The following is a 14,679-nucleotide window of genomic DNA, read 5'->3' as shown; positions in this document are numbered from 1 at the left end:
CACACTAAAGACATCTATAGAAAATTAAAACCACTCTCAGGAATCTGATGAAATAGCAAATTTTAGTTTAAGTTTCCCATTTCTGTGTATCCTGGGATATTTGTTCTTTATTGTTTAGAAAGCACAGACTTCGAAATACAAAAAAAAAAAAAAAAAAAAGCGGGGGAGGGGGCTAGAGTAGGATGGTCACAATGATTTTCCCTAGAAGTTGTAAATTTTCAACTATTAAGAGTGAAAAATCACTTCCCAACTTGAACCAAATGTTTCCAAATATATTCAAGTCTCAGAAAGCAAATGTTTCTATTTTTATTACCCTAAACAAGAATTATTTGTAGTTATAACATGTTACAAAATCAGGAAATAAGACTTAAATCTCCTTTTCTTATAAGAAGAAGGGTAATACAACAAGTTATTTTGTTAATCATGGATCTGATAATTTTGGAAATCAATTCAACCACATTTAATTATAAATGACACATTTATATACCATAAAGCTTTATAGAGTACAAAACACAAATACATAAAATCATAGACAATATTATGTACTAATACAGTGTAGTCTTCAAAGTTTTTATTTTTCATAATAGTTTTTACTGCTACAAGTCAGTAAAGAGCCTTCATCAAGGATACGAAATCTAAGACTTCTTTGGAAATATGTTCCGTCACTTTGGGGGGAAAACGGAATTTTGGCAAAACTTAAGGTCAAATAAATGGAACGACAATAAGCAGATCCAGGAATGCATCTAGTGCTATTTTTTCTTAATAAGTGATAACATGAGCAAACAAGTGCTCGGTATTCTGTTTTGTTTTTTTTTTTTGAAAGAAGTCTGTCTGCTCTAGTAAAAATGTATCTCCTCAAATAAGCACTTCAATTTACATATAAGGTGTGCCTTCAAAATTGATGAACCAATTTTTATTTGTCCTGAAATTAATAATCCCTTAATCCTTTACAACACACTGCTCCACAATGTCAAAGGATTAGAACACTGAGGTTTCTTCTAACTCTACATGGTTAAATGTTTCACCACGTACATTTCAGTCATGCAATTTTCCTTAGAATACAGTCACTACATCTGCTTTTCTTTTATCAGTTTTTTCCAAGGACTGATACACGGTTGACTATCAAGAACATAAGTGTGGTCGGGCGTGGTGGCTCACACCAGTAATGCCAGCACTTTGGGAGGCCAAGGTGGGTGGATCACTTGAGATCAGGAGTTCAAGAACAGCCTGGCCAACATGGTAGAACCTTGTTTCTATTAAAAATACAAAAAAATTAGCCAGGCCTGGTGGAACATGCCTGTAATCCCAGCTACTTGGGAGGATGAAGCACAAGAATTGCTTGAACCTAGGAGGCGGAGATTGCAGTGAGCCAAGATTGTGACACTGCACTTCAGCCTGGGTCTGGAGTGAGACTCTGTCTCCAAAAAATAATAGTAAGTTTTTTGTTTGTTTTTAAGTAAATTCATTAGAACTTAAAAGTCTGGAAGAAAAAGCATTTAATCAAATTATGCTATTATTGCATACAATTTTTACAATTTGCCCTTTGGAAAAGACATTCAAAAAAAAAACTGTTTTGTTTTTGTTTTTGTTTTTGTTTTTGAGTTGGAGTTCTGCTCTTGTTGCCCAGGCTGGAGTGCAATGGCACGATCCTGGCTCACCGCAACCTCCGCCTCCCGGGTTTAAGCGATTCTCTGGCCTCAGCCTCCCGAATATCTAGGATTACAGGCGCCCACCATCATGCCCAGCTAATTTTTGTATTTTTAATAGAGACGGGGTTTCACCATGTTGGCCAGGCTGGTCTCGAACTCCTGACCTCAAGCGATCTGCCCGCCTCAGTGCTGGGATTACAGGCATGAGCCACTGCGCCCAGCCAGGTATTTTCTTTTACTTGTGAGTCAAAGCTCAAGTTTTCCTGGTCATACGCATTTTTCTTTCATCTTTTAAAACTCAACTTTATTATTATTACCCCTCATTTCTTGTAATAATCTCTATGGGACTATTTATGACATAAGAGATCACCATGCTGTGTAAGATGGCTGCAGAAAAAAAAACAGACTAGGAACAAAGTGATGGAACTCTTCAGAAAAGAAACTGGATGACATCATTTCATTTGTGTAATGCCTGCCTGCTACCAGTAATGAGTTAATAGGGCTCTATACATTAGAAATTATTGGAAACAAAATCACTCAAGGGGAGGACTGCCTATTACTGGTATAACTTTGAAATTAGAAGTTTTAAATTATGAAGGTGGACCCATTTCGGTAGCTTCTACTCTATTTCCTCTATAAATGTTGGAATGCTATGATTCCACAGGAGGAGGGCAAAAAAAAAAAATGATCCATTTAATATAACACAAGCCTAAGCAGTTACAGCTTTATTCTAAAGGAGGTTAACATCAGCCAAGCACCTTTATGAAGATGAACTGAGAATTCTCTCTTCCAGACTCCCAAGAGTACTTTCATCCCTCATAATACTACCACACTGATTTATTAATAACATATATGTCTCTTTTCCCTTCTGGATATTCAGATATTTGATAACTTATTCATCCATTTATCTACCATCCACAGACAATAGCAAAACATCTCCATCATAACAGAACTCATAACAAAGGTTTACTGAACAACTATCGTATGTCAGCTTTCCTTAAAACTCACATTTAATGGAAATAGTTAAACAAGTACACATGATATCATGTAGTATAAGTAAGATGTATATTTGTTATTTATACTACATCTGATACTAGTAATTATATAATAAAATAATAGATAAGTATAAATGAAATGCTATGCAAATTTATAGAAATTTGACAGAGAAAATTACTAAGTCTCCCAGGTGGCGACCACATTTTGAGAGAGGTAATGTTTGATCCGTGTCAAGAAAGCTCAGCCAGTATTTTCCATACTAAAAAGGGATTCCAGAAAGAAAGGTGAACACATTCAAAGATACCAAGAAATGAAAATACACACACACAAACACACACACACACACACACACACTCTTGAGGAAGGAGAAAAGAAATGAACATAATATAAACTGGTCAAGAAGGTGATAGTCAGAGTTAACTTTAAGTTTAAACTTTCCTTTTCAGAACCATAAAAGGTTCTGAAGCAAAGGAATTATCTAATCAGAATCTGTGTAGGAAAAGATAGATACATGAGAGGGATTGATTAACTAGAGACAGAGAAACCTGACATAAGGCTACAAACACTGTAAAATAAACATAATTAAGAGAAAAGATACATTTAGGTACTGATTTGTTGGCAAATGGCCTTATTTTAGAATAGCATTTTCAATTCAAAAATCTATTTCTCCAATAAAATAAATTAGAAAAGGTAGGGGAAGTCTCCCTGGGAAAAGTTAAGAAGAAAATCTCCACTTCTTATTTTTTGTTTACCATTACTGTGTTTCTTTTATTCTAAAAATACTGAAATAATTTTATAATTTAAAAACTAATTTAAAATTATATCTATTTGAATATGAACAGTAATAATTAAAATTAATTTCAAGGTAACTCAAAATATTACATATTACAATCTCCTGATTCATACTACATATTATAATTCATTTTACATATTACATATACATATAATTAATATCACATATAATTCATATTGCATATTATATATACATATTATAATTACATATTACATATATATTCATACTACAATCTCCTGATTCATTTACCTCCTGCCATCATACAGTTTCACTTTACGAATCCTATACAAGTGATTTCATTTTAGTTGCTAACCTATTTATCTATGTAATTATTTTTAATTTTTTATTGGCTATATTATTTTTCATTGCATCTTTGTGCAAATCAGAAACCCATGTTAACTTTAATACTTCTCACTTGGTGACTGCCACATATCAACAGCATCACTAAATCCTGAAAATTTTACCTCCTAAATTATCATCAAACCTCCCTACTAAGATCAAACTCCTATTTCTCTCTCACAGGAACTGCTACAATATTCTCTTTACTGGTCAAGCAACACTCACTCTCATGCATACACCTACTCATCATACCAGTTCTCCACACTGCAACCAAAATGATCTTCGCAAAACACATTCTGATCCTGTTAACATCAGTATTGCCCCTTTCAATGGCTTACCATTGCTTTAAAGATGAAAACCTGAAACCTTACATGGAAAACAAGTCTCCACAGGTTGTGGCCACTATGTTTCTCTACAGCATTATCTTGCACTACTTTCTCTGGAGCTCTCTCTCCTACTTTACTTCCTCCTACTCACCAAATTATTTCTCCCCCTTCATTCTGTTTGAAAAGCCATCATCTTGACCGAATTAATGCCTACACAAATTCCTTCATATCTAATCTCAAACTTCACTTATTGAAGAAAGTTTTCTGTGATCTTCCAAACCAACAGAACCTCTGACTGTATAATCTCATAACACTGATCTATCTCTCTTCTCTGATGTTTACTGCAATCGCAATTTTATATGTGTGATTTCTTGTCCTTCCCACTCATATGATCTATGACGGTTATGTATCAGATATTTCTATATATTTTTGCCATCCACTGTATCTTTGCCACTCCACCAAAAACAAGTGACTTAAGTATAAGAAATATGTATATACTGAAATAAATTAACACAATGTAGAGAATACAAAGTATTTAAAATCTTCCTTCCTCCCCTCTAATCACCAGAAACAACCACCATTAATATTCTGCTGCATATTCTAAGACATTTTTCAACGATTATAGAAACGTACGTATCTATAATTATGTATTTTTAAACACTGAATCATAATTAGGGTTGCCAGATTTAGCAAATAAAAATACAAGATGATCAGCTACATTCAAATTTCAGATTAACAATAAAAGCATGTCCCAAACATTATTGGTTGTTTATCTAAAACTCAAATTTAACTAAGCATCATGCATTTTTACCTGGCAATTCTAATCATAAAATACATACTGTCCTAAATGTGATTTTCTCCGTTATGGATTCTAGATTTAGTTTTTGGTATATTTGTGAGAGATCTTAAGTTGTACCTCCAATAAGAAACTATTAGTCTGAGTAGTAAAAGAAAGAAAAAGCATGCTATTTTCAAATATAAAAAATATCTCATATCCTTTAAAAATATATTTCTATTCTTTTAGTGAGGCAGGAAGTAATCCATTTCAAGTACAAAAAACTGACATACTTGAAGTGTTATAAATTTTCTCAGAATAATATTCAAAGTGGGCAATTGGCCGCATGTTTTCATGCTACAAAATACTCCTCCAATTCAATTTCATGTGCGTTTCAAAAAAATAAATTATTTTAACTATATATTAACATTGTATCATTAAAATTATGGGAGGAAACAAGTAATTTATACTTAAGAACAAAACACTATAAATTACTGAAAAATAAAGGCATTTGTTAGGTGGTTCCTCCTTAGAAGTAATGATTGTACTTTATTATTCCATGAAGATAAAATGATATGACCAATCTTACATCATTTAAAGCAAACTTTAAAATGTTAATGTCAACACTAATTCTCTGATCAAAATCATCATATTTGACTTTTAGAATAGACAGTTGTTTTAAATAGTTCCACAGGGAAACTAACATCATCTAATTTATGTCCATGATGTTTAGCACTGCAGAGGTAAAACAAATAACTTTTGCATGTCATCTGAAAAGTTTATTTTCATGACTGCTTTATTTAACAATCTTGATTTCATCTATAATCACAAATGCAATGTGCTAAATATGGGCTAGAAAGCGAGTTTATTTTGTTAGCAACTTAAAAACATAAGCCATAAAATTGATTTTTGTATGAAATAGAGAACTCTTATGGCAGGCATACTCTATTACTAACCCTGTTGCAGAAAGCCCTCCAGTGGGCAGAAATATCATGTGGCATCAGTCCCGTGCCAAAAGACCAACGTGACCATGAGCTAACTGGAGTCAACAAGTATATCCACTATGACCTCCTAGAAAAGAAAATTAACAGTGTTAACAAATGTTTGAACCAGGCTCCGATCCTCTTGGAGATCACGTATGGATACCTAGATGACCCCAGGCAACTGAGCAGAGTAAGATGTACCTGCATAGGCATTCAGGATACCATGGACCATATGGCCACAGTGCAGTTCATAAGCAGAGAGGTGGCCAAATGGCCATATCATCCACCATCCACTGTTATCATCAGACAACGCCTCAGCTCAGGGGAAAGAAAGGTCTGTGCCAGGCCAAGGACATAAATCAGAAAGTATAATTTCCTAGCAACTGCAGATGTGAACTATAGTGTGGGCTTTTAGAAGTTGGACCTAGAATCAATCACCAGATCATTCTTGAAAGCTACATATACCCTAGGATTCTTCTTATTTCACTACTCCCACACCTCAATAGTGGTGGCTTGCAGGGCATATACATTGGAACTGGGGAGGCTGATGCAGTGGATGGCAGGGTTGAAATTATTTAGGAGTTGAAGTGCCACAAGATGAATGGTGTGAAGCTGACAGGCACAATCTCAAGCTAGATCTGATCCACAGATGTGATCCTGAAGGTGGCACACGCGTACTGTGGAGTACCAGTGGCCTAGCGTACAGCCCATCTCATACATTGGCCTGATGATAATCTGAACATGGGTATAGAAATTGGGGCCCTCAGTGTTCTCTTAGAACCACAGAATAAAGAAATAACTGGGTAAGACAGGCTAAAGAGACAATGCCAATCCAAGATAAAATCAAGGATCACTTGGTACCTGACCCTGATTGCCATTATAAATGACAGGTAAAAATTAACCTCAACAAGCTGAAGCCCCATGTAAATAAGCCCTTTACCCCGAACTAGCCCACACTGTGGAAGAAGTAGGTACTGTGGTGGAGAAGGAGGTATGGCCTTTGGACATCAAAGTGGGTCTGATCAACAGCTGTACCAACTCAAGCTATGAGGACATCAGGTGCTCAACAGCTATGGCCAAGCAAGTGCTAGCTCATGGGCTCAAGTGCAAGCCGCAGTTCACCACAGCACTGGGATCTAAGCAGATCTACACCAATATTGAGCATAAGAGTTATTCACAGATCCCATAGGATATGGCAGGCATTGTCCTGGCCACTGTCTGTGGCCCCTGCATTGGCCAGTGGAACAGGTAGGACATAATAAAGATGGAGAAAAATGCAATCTTCACCTCCTACAAGAGGAACTTGACAGGCCACAATAAAGCAAACCCGAGGCCCAAGCCTTCATCATGTCCCCAGAGATCCTCAAGCCCTGGTCATTTCTGTCACCATCAACTTCAACCAAGAGATTTACTTCCTGACAACCATGTATGGCAAGAAGTACAAATTGGAGGCTTAGATGCAGATGAGCTTCCCTAAGCAGAGTTGACCCCAGGAAGGACAACTACCAGCACCCCTACCACAAGGATATCAGTAGGCAGAGGGTGGATATGAGCACACCCAACAAGTGCCTACAGCTCCTGAAGCCTTTTGACAAGTGGGATGGCAAAGACCTGGATGACCTACAGATTGGCATATCCTTACAAAAATGAAAAGAAAGCATACCACTCACTACATTTTGAATATTGGCATATGGCTCAAGTTATTGAGGCACCAGTACAACATCTCCAATAACCTGCTTATTGGTGCCATAAACACTGAAAACAATAAATGCCAACTCCTTAGGTAATGTTGTCACCAGGAGAATGCCCACTACTGTAAGAAACATGCCATCAGATGGATGGTTATCAGAGACGAGAGCCATGGCAAGCTGGGAGCATATAGCACTAGAACCCTGCCACCTTGGGAGACAGGGCATCATCATCAAGAGCTTCACCAGGATCCAGGAAACCAGCTTCAAGAAGCCAGCCTGCTGTCCCTTACCTTTACTGACATGACAAACTGCAAGATCTACCCTGTGTGTAATCTCATCATCCAAGGCTGGAAAGGCTTTGCCCTGTCAAGCCCCTCAAATGTATCATCAAGAACTCCAAGAGGATTCAGGAAACCATCCTCCTGAACCACAAACTTCTACAAGACCCTGATTCAATGGTTCCATGTTGGCAGTGCTCTGAACAGAATGATGTACTGAGCTCTAAGCTCATCCAACCACTGCTCTGCCTGCCCACCTTCCTGCCCACTCTGCTACCTGAATCCAGCTCAGGTGTCACAAGTGTAGTTCCTTGTGTGTGTCATGAGAATTGGATCTGATCCAGCTATGGCCTTCTGTTCTAAGATGGCATGGCTGGACACTTCTCCCTGCCCTCGCCTCCCTTGACCTGAAGAATAACTCAATGGTTGGAGGGGTTCTTAAACTAATTTTCAGCCCCTTGCCTTCCAGTTTTCAGTTTGATTCAGATCTTGAGCAGCTCCATGCAACTGTTATTTATTTTTGATGACAAGATTACCACCTAAACAACTTCTACTCCTGCCTCATTATTTCACTGGTGATTGAAGGATTTTAGATAACCTTTTGCTCAAGTAGGGAAAATAAGAAGCTTAACTTTACAAAAAGTGTATTTAAGAAAAGGGACATAAAAAAATAGCACAGACAATTTTAAGTAAAAGTCAAAGTTCTACTCGCTGTTTTACATGGCTCACAAATAATGGTTTTACAATTTTAAATAATTGAAAAAAAGAAAAAATATATAATAATGTGTATATGTGAAAGTTACACAAAGTACCACCAAACTCATTCCTTTATATAGCCCATGGTTAGTGTTGCACTACAATGACAGAATTCAGTAGTTGCAATAAAGGCTGTATGGCCTACAAAGCCTAAAATAGTTACTATGTGGTCCTTATAGAAATAGTTTGCCAGCCTCCGCTTTTGAAAAAGAAGGTTAAGGTGGGCAGATTTGTTCTAGAAGATACCAAGAACTATAACACTTCAGTAATTAGGACATCAGTATAAAAATAAGGAAAAAGAAAAGGAAGCAGACTAAAGAGCTCAGAAAAAGAGCAAAGCATACCTAGCATACTATAGTATTGCATACCTAGCATTGCATACTATAGCAATGATGGCTTTGTAGGTTAAGGAGAAAAGATAAACTATTCAGGAAATTGTACAAGAAGAACTAGCTATCCATACAAGGAAAAAAAATGGATCCCTAACTAACACCAAAGAATGAGGTGGGCAAGACTCAATTCCTAAATGAAAAGAGGAAAACTTGGAAAACTTGAAAATATTTTTTTAAATAATGCAGAATATCTTTAAAATTTCAAGGTAGAAAAGGATTTCTTCAACAAGGCACACAAAACACAAACCGTAAAAGAAAAGATAGATAAATCTGACTACTTTAACACTGAAATTTCCCATGCATCAAAACTCATTATATAAAAAACTGGAAAGCAAGCCACAAATATAATTGCCAAGAATTAGAATCTGCAATATAAAAAATTGTACAAACCAATGAGGAGAAAAAAACTCACTAGAAAAAAAAGAGGAACATCTGAGTAACCTGAAAAAAAAACTTCAAATTCACTAGTAACCAGGGAAGGGCAAAATAAACCTGCAATGACTTAGCATTCAGATCAGCAAAAATCCATATAAGTCTCACAATACAAATATGGGTGAAGACGTAATATGAAGTAACAAGAAGTCTCTTACTCTTCTAAAGGAAATATAATGCGATACTGCTACTTTAGAGTAATTTGGCAATATCCAATAAAGTAAAAGACATACCTACCCTATAACTCAGCAATTTCAACCTAAGTATAGACCAAGAGAAATTCAAAAACACATAAATAAGGAAACAATATACTTTGTCTAGACTAATATTGAGGAGCTTTCCCCTATGTTTTCTCCTAGTAGTTCTACGGTTTCAGGTTTTATATTTCTTTAATCCATTTTTGACTTGATTTTTGTATATGGTTTGAGATAAGGATCCAATTTCATTTTTGTGCATGTGCACAGCCAGTTTTTCCAACATTTAATGAAGAGACTATCCTTTCCTCATTATGCATTTCTGGCATCTCTGTTGAAAATCAATTGACTATAAATGAGTGGGTTTGTTTCCGGGCCTTCTAACTTGTTCCATTGATCAATGTATTTGTTTTTATACCCGTATCATCCTGTTTTGATAACAATAGCTTTATATGTTTTCAAATTAGAGAGTTGGATACCGTCATTTTGTTCTTTTTGGTCAAGACCGTTTTGGCTATTTGGGGTCTTTTGTGGGTTCGTAACAATTTAAGAATTGTTTTTTTCTATTTCTGTGAAAAACAACATTGGACTTCTGATAGGGATTGCACTAATCTGCAAATCGTTTTGGATAGTACACATGTTTTCATAATATTGATTCTTTCAATCCATAAATACAGGATATCTTTATATTAACCTATGTTTTCTTCCATTTCTTTCATCAGTGTTTTATTGTCTTTAGAATGGTATCACAATTTTAAATGATTGAAAAAAACATTTCATTACCTGGGTTTAATTTACACCTCCTTTTTTCTTGTTGTTGTTGTTCTTGCTATTGTAAATTGAATTGCTTTCTTAATTTCCTTTTCGGATAGTTTGTTACTAGTGTACAGAAATGCTACTAATTTTGTATGTTGATTTTGTATTCTGCAACTTAAAGCATAGGCAATAATAACCACAAAAATAGACAAATGGATGGCATCGAACTAAAGAGCACAGCAAAGGAAGCAATTAACAAAGTGAAGCAAACCCACAAAATGGAAAAAAATATTTGCAAAGCACATATCTGATAAGGGGTAATATATAAAAAACTCAACCCAATAACAAGAAAACAACCTAAATGAAAAAAGGGCAATAGGCCGGGCACAGTGGCTCACCTGTAATCCCAGCACTTTGGGAGGCGGAGGCGGGTGGATCACAAGGTCAAGAGATCACGACCATCATGGCCAACATGGTGAAACCCTGTCTCTACTAAAAATACAAAAATTAGCTGGGCATGGTGGCACGTGCCTGTAGTGCCAGCTACTCAAGAGGCTGAGGCAGGAAAATCACTTGAACCTGGGAGGCAGAGGTTGCAGTGAGTCGAGATTGTGCCACTGCACTCCAGCCTGGCAACAGAGCGAGACTCCCGTCTTAAAAAAAAAGAGAAAGAAAAATGGGCAATAAACCTGAACATTTGCCATTTGTGTCTCTCAAAAGAAGACCTACAAAAGGCAAACAGGTACGTGAAAAAAATGCTCAGCATCACTAATCAATAGGGAAATGCAAACTAAAACCACAATGAGAAGTCACCTAATACCCATTAGAAAGGCTTTTATCAAAAAGATGAAAGATGACAGGTATTGGTGAGGATGCAGACAAAACGGAAATCTTGTACATAGTTGCTAGAGATGTAAACTAATACAGCCATCATGGAAAATGGTATGGAGGGTCCTCAAAAAACTAAAAATAAGATAACCACATGGCTCAGTAATCCCACTTCTGGGTATATAACCAAAGGAACTGAAATAAATACGTCAAAGGGATATCTGCACGGCCATGTTCACTGCAGCACAATTCGCAATAGACAAGATATGGTATCAGCCTAACTGGCCATCAACGGATAAACTGATTTTTTTTAATGCAGTATATATACACAATAGACTACTATTCAGCCTTAAAAAGGAAATAAAAATTTGTCATTTTGCAATGCGGGCTCTTTTTTGGTTCCATATGAACTTTAAAGTAGTTTTTTCCAATTCTGTGAAGAAAGTTATTGGTAGCTTGATGGGGATGGCATTGAATCTATAAATTACCTTGGGCAGTATGGCCATTTTCATGATATGATTCTTCCAACCCATGAGCACAGAATGTTCTTCCATTTGTTTGTATCCTCTTTTATTTCATTGAGCAGTGGTTTGTAGTTCTCCTTGAAGGGTCCTTCACATCCCTTGTAAGTTGGATTCCTAGGTATTTTATTCTCTTTGAAGCAATTGTGAATGGGAGTTCACTCATGATTTGGCTCTCTGTTTGTCTGTGATTGGTGTACAAGAATGCTTGTGATTTTTGTACATTGATTTTGTATCCTGAGACTTTGCTGAAGTTGCTAATCAGCTTAAGGAGATTTGGGGCTGAGACAATGGGGTTTTCTAGATATACAATCATGTCATCTGCAAACAGGGACAATTTGACTTCCTCTTTTCCTAATTGAATACCCTTTATTTCCTTCTCCTGCCTGATTGCTCTGGCCAGAACTTCCAGCACTATGCTGAATAGGAGTGGTGAGAGAGGGCATCCCTGTCTTGTGCCAGTTTTCAAAGGGAATGCTTCCAGTTTTTGCCCATTCAGTATGATATTGGCTGTGGGTTTGTCATAGATGGCTCTTATTATTTTGAGATACGTCCTATCAATACCTAATTTATTGAGAGTTTTTAGCCTGCATCACCAAGTCAATCCTAAGCCAAAAGAACAAAGCTGGAGGCATCACGCTACCTGACTTCAAACTACTACAAGGCTACAGTAACCAAAACAGCATGGTACTGGTAGCACAACAGAGACATAGATCAATGGAAGAGAACGGAGCCCTCAGAAATAATGCCGCATATCTACAACTATCTGATTTTTGACAAACCTGACAAAAACAAGAAAAGGGGGAAAGGATTCCCTATTTAATAAATGGTGCTGGGAAAACTGGCTAGCCATATGTAGAAAGCTGAAACTGGATCCCTTCCTTACACCTTATACAAAAATTAACTCAAGATGGATTAAAGACTTACATGTTAGACCTAAAACCATAAAAACCCTAGAAGAAAACCTAGGCAATACCATTCAGGACATAGGCGTGGGCAAGGACTTCATGTCTAAAACACCAAAAGCAATGGCAACAAAAGCCAAAATTGACAAATGGGATCTAATTAAACTAAAGAGCTTCTGCACAGCAAAAGAAACTACCATCAGAGTGAACAGGCAACCTACAGAATGGGAAAAAATTTTTGCAACCTACTCATCTGACAAAGGGCTAATATCCAGAATCTACAATGAACTCAAACAAATTTACAAGAAAAAAACAAACAACCCCATCAAAAAGTGGGCGAAGGACATGAACAGACACTTCTCAAAAGAAGACATTTATGCAGCCAAAAAACACATGAAAAAATGCCCATCATCACTGGCCATCAGAGAAATGCAAATCAAAACCACAGTGAGATATCATCTCACACCAGTTAGAATGGCCATCATTAAAAAGTCAGGAAACAACAGGTGCTGGAGAGGACGTGGAGAAATAGGAACACTTTTACACTGTTGGTGGGACTGTAAACTAGTTCAACCATTGTGGGAGTCAGTGTGGCGATTCCTCAGGGATCTAGAACTAGAAATACCATTTGACCCAGCCATCCCATTACTGGGTATATACCCAAAGGACTATAAATCATGCTGCTATAAAGACACATGCACACGTATGTTTATTGTGGCACTATTCACAATAGCAAAGAGTTGGAACCAACCCAAATGTCCAACAACGATAGACTGGATTAAGAAAATGTGGCACATATACACCGTGGAATACTATGCAGCCATAAAAAAGGATGAGTTCATGTCCTTTGTAGGGACATGGATGAAACTGGAAAACATCATTCTCAGTAAACTATCGCAAGGACAAAAAACCAAACACTGCACGTTCTCACTCACAGGAGGGAATTGAACAATGAGAACTCATAGACACAGGAAGGGGAACATCACACTCCGAGGACTGTTGTGGGGTGGGGGGAAGGGGGAGGGACAGCATTAGGAGATATACCTAATGCTAAATGACGAGTTAATGGGTGCAGCAAAACAACATGGCACATGGATACATATGTAACAAACCTGCACATTGTGCACATGTACCCTAAAACCTAAAGTATAATTAAAAAAAAAAAAAGGTGACTTCATCTAAGTGTTTTCTTTCAACTACGGAAAGCACCACAGACAATAAAAGGAGCCAGGGGGAGCTCTCTCCCAGCCCACCTTTGTTGAATCCATCCACACCATGGTCCACAGAGAGTCAGACAACCACAGCTGAACCAGCCACCCACAAAAGGCACAAAGCCAAGCCGGAAGCATTGCAGGCTCTGAGGCGGTCCACGTTCCACACCACCAACTGCAACAGGCTGGCTGAGAGCAGGCGTCACCTCGCCAGATGCCAGCAGCAGGCCACATCGACTAGCATGCCCCAGGCTGCTCCTGAACCTGGAGAAGAAAACACCTGTGTATCATCTTCAACTATTCCTCTGCCTCCTAGCAAGGAAGAAAGTGCTGCATTTACTGGCTTTGAAGGGAAAAGAACTAATTAAATAAATGAGGTCCTCTTGTGGAAGCTTGTGCCTGACAATTACCACCCAGGTGACCAGACACCTCCACCCCTTTCACATTTACCGGGCACAACATTTGCTGTGACTTTTGGTAAAACTTCCAGAAATCCTTGGAAACGTGTCCTAGTCTGAGAAGAATATGCAGGCTTTATTGAAACACTTTGATCTTTTCTGTAGTTTTTAGCAGAATATACCATGATGACTTCTTCCCAGAGTTGGCTTATGTTGCTGCCTGTGAGGCATATTATAGCACCTAGAACCCCCTGGCAATTTATTAAAGTGTTGATGGGTCTGTAACAACAACTCCTCCATCTAGCTTTGCACTCTGGGTTCCAACTGTTCCAACTAACAAGGTGGTGGGTCTTATTTACCCAGAGCACAAAAGCAACACCACCTGGGGTATTCTGGCAGAGGTGGGCCCTGTTGTTTGAGTTGCCCACATAACTGTAGTTATTCTGTTAGGAATTA

The 14,679-nt window shown here is 37.5% G+C and overlaps 1 protein-coding gene and 1 pseudogene across 1 annotated transcript in view; one reads left to right on the top strand and one right to left on the bottom strand.

Annotated features, from left to right (window-relative positions):
• Positions 1–14,679, bottom strand: part of VPS13B (vacuolar protein sorting 13 homolog B) — a 915,321-nt gene that overhangs the window by 566,316 nt on the left and 334,326 nt on the right. The window lies entirely within an intron of this gene.
• On the top strand, positions 4,053–14,489 carry LOC116813748 (male-specific lethal 3 homolog; annotated as a pseudogene).

This window comes from Hylobates moloch, unplaced genomic scaffold (assembly GCF_009828535.3).
Source record: "Hylobates moloch isolate HMO894 unplaced genomic scaffold, HMol_V3 SCAFFOLD_9, whole genome shotgun sequence".
NCBI lineage: Eukaryota > Metazoa > Chordata > Mammalia > Primates > Hylobatidae > Hylobates > Hylobates moloch.
The sequence above is the reverse complement of the archived record's forward strand: the minus strand, read 5'-3'. Positions and strand labels throughout refer to the sequence as shown.